Here is a 3,505-nt window from a genome sequence, read left to right as displayed (position 1 = left end):
GGCCCTTACGTACAAAAGGCGAATAGGTACTAAGTATATCTTCGAAGCTGTACTATTATATAATTTGATATTAAATTTAAACTAAACTAAGAGTATGAATCATATTACGATCAATAATTGGAATATTGTAATGTTCTAATTATTGATATACCTACAATTAATTCAAATCCATTCCAAAAAAATCATGTAGAGTCACTTAAATTCTCATGGAGGTGTTAAGGTATAGTATTCGCGATTTCAAATAAGGATGTGACCTCTAGCGGCAAAAAAAAAGAACTTAAAAGTCTGTGTAAATATCTGAAACTCGATCTGAAACGTTTAGATTATTACCCGTTATTACCTACAAAGTTTTTGTAATGACTTCAAAATCAAAAGTATTTTGTTATATCAACGGTTGCAATTCAACCCCCAGAAGAAATACCAATCTAAGTTTTCACACCTTTCCCAAAGAAAACAAAAGTGGGAAATAAATTTCATGAATTTTAATTAATGGTTCGGAAAAGAACAGGGATAAAACATTCTAAGGAGTAGTAAACATGTCAAGGTATTGCGTAACATTTCCATACAATGCTCCCCTCTTCGTTGGCAACCAAAAATGTACCTGGTGACCCAATAAGACTGTTCCTCGGCCATATCTCGAGAACCGTTCGTCATATGACTTAGGAGTAAAAAAATTATTGGGTAAATCGGTTATGAAGAATCGCTGGAAAATATTTTCAAGTTTTAAAAGTGACCAACAGAGGGCGTAACTGCCATACTAATTTTAAAATTGCAATTTCTTCAAATTTCGCATAATAAACTAAAAAAAATTTTTACATTTTTAAAGAGAACCAGTTTATCTATCATTTTCGTAAAAACAAAAACTCAGTAATTTCAAAAACAAAGATGGTGTGGGGCGTTCAATTGTTTTTGCAATAACATTCTTTAACTTCTTAACGGTTTGACCGATTTTAACAAATTTGGTATGGTTGAAAAGAGCATTCCTCGGGCAATGAGAATCAACCAAAATATAGTTAATTTAGTTGAATCCTTCTCCGCCAGAGGGCTAGTTTTGACACTATGACTCAAAATCCTAAAAAAATCAAATGGAATGATATGACTTCTTCTTTATGAAAAAGTAGCCAAATTACATCCAAAGAGGCCAGTGAAAACCGTTTTTCAAAACCTCATTCCAAACCTCAAATATTGGGAAAATGAGATTAATTAATTAAAATGCTTAAATTGTATCTTAAATTTACTTTTTACGTATTTCCGGTATTTGTCGATGGCGCGAAGGAAAAGCACCCTACACTTTTAGGTAGGCCTTGGAAAATTAAACAAATGAAACATGCATTATAAAATAATAACAGCCGTAATTTGTAAATTATTCTGCTGTGTTTACATTTAGAAAGTGCAGTTTATTGAATTTGTAATCTTTTCTAAAATGCAGATTTCAAACCAAGAAGCATTTAATATGCTGGCGATAGTTTTTGAGTATTTTCAAAATGCGACCATCGCTGCCCGCATCTTCTATTTGCGTTATCCGAATCGACCACGAACCATCGCCGCCAGCATATTAAATGCTTCTTGGTTAGAAATCGGAATTTTAGAAAAGATTACAAATTCGAAAAACTGCACTTTCTGAATGTAAGCACAGCAGAATAATTTACAAATTACGGCTATTATTATTTTATAAGGCATCGTGTTTCATTTGTTTAATTTTCCAAGACCTACATAAGATACAATTTCAGCATTTTTATTAATTTATTAATTAATCTCATTTTCCCAATATTTGAGGTTAGGAACGAGATTTTGAAAAACGGTTTTCACTGACCTCTTTGGCTATTATTTGGCTATTTTTTCATAAAGAAAAAGTCATATCATTCCATTTGATTTTTTTTAGGATTTTGGATCATAGTGTCAAAACTAGCCCCCTGGCGAAGAAGGATTCAACTAAATTAACTATATTTTGGTTGATTCTTGTTTCCCAAGGAATGCTCTTTTCAACGATACCAAATTTGTTACAATCGGTCAAACGGTTAAGAAGTTAAAGCAGGTTATTGCAAAAACAATTGAACGCCCAACGCTATCTTTTTTTTTAAATAACTGAGTTTTTGTTTTTACGAAAATGATAGATAAACTGGTTCTTTTTAAAAATGTGAAAAAAGAATGTTTAGTTTATTATGCGCAATTGAAAGAAAATGCAATTTTAAAATTTAAGATGGCAGTTACGCCCTTTGGTGGTCACAACGCAACGCAATTATAATATTCTCACTATTGGAGTTTTTAGGTGTAACTAAATACGGATGGCGGTAATTAAAATTCCATGCGTTTTTACTAACGCCTTAACTGTTTGTTCAAACGAAGTGCACTGGGTAAGGTTCTGGACATAAAAGAAAAGTGAAAATTGAAACGCATCTTTCAATAAGTAAACATTGGCTGCTTTGTAATGAAAATAAACCGTTAGAATGTCAGGCTAACTATGGAAAAAATGGGATTTCTTGATGCAAATCTTTTCCGTGACCCTTATAGTTTGGTAATTTAGTTGATCACCTAAAGAAGTCGCCTATTCAGCGCCGCCCCAAGTTAATGCTGCCACTTACGACTGGCATACGAGTGATTTTATTATTAGTTTTCAACGTACTTTCAGCCTGTATTGTCAAATTTTTTGTCGCTTATGGTTTAGTTACTATGTACGCTGCCTCCCGGTCTATCAGTATAAGTAACGGGTAATCCTGGATTGAAAGACTAGAGCATAAGGAAACCCTTACAGTCGTTTACGTGTTATGTCGCTAATGTTATGCAGACAGATTTGCGTTTCCCAACTGCGAGGACAAATTTGAAGCTATTGTACTCGGATTTAAAGCGTTACAATTATTCGAAGCTCCACGCCGAAACTACCGCTTAGTTTCTAACTATCGGCTACATCGATTGCAAACTAATTAGTTTCAGGCTTTCGGAAAGCAGACTTACCACAAAAACTTGTCATCTCTAAGTAAACTGGACCGTAAATTTTAATTTTGAGGTTTTAGGTGTTTTTATAACGCCAGTGGTGGTCGATGTTGGTTGACTTGGTATGTACACTGTACAGATGGCGAGTTTAAATGCGTTTTCCACGTCTAGCAACTCCACGAAAGCTGCCGTACTTACAGCACTTTACGATCGTCAAGGGAATATGGCAACCGCACGTTGTTCGATTCCTCTTAGCGTACAGAATAGTTTCTAACTAGCCTTTTTCTTCATTTGCGCAATTTACAATCGAATACTTCTCAAACTTACCCCTCGTCTGCGATAAGAAAGCCTCGGGCACGTATTTGAAGTGAAAAATGTTTGCACTTCTCATGGTGGCGGTATTAGTATAATTCATCTAAACAGGAACGGCGGTGTAAATGGCTCTCTGGTGGGTTGTAGATATTTAAAATTGCATTGACCTTTCGAGCAGAGAAATCCACATGAGTCACCAATATGATGGCCGATCTAATAAAGCAGTATTTTTAGCCCTTCTTTAAAACCGTCTTCTTTCCAA

The sequence above is a fragment of the Photinus pyralis genome, unplaced genomic scaffold (assembly GCF_008802855.1).
Source record: "Photinus pyralis isolate 1611_PpyrPB1 unplaced genomic scaffold, Ppyr1.3 Ppyr1.4_LG4, whole genome shotgun sequence".
NCBI classification, from domain to species: Eukaryota; Metazoa; Arthropoda; class Insecta; order Coleoptera; family Lampyridae; genus Photinus; species Photinus pyralis.
This window is presented reverse-complemented; position numbering follows the sequence as displayed.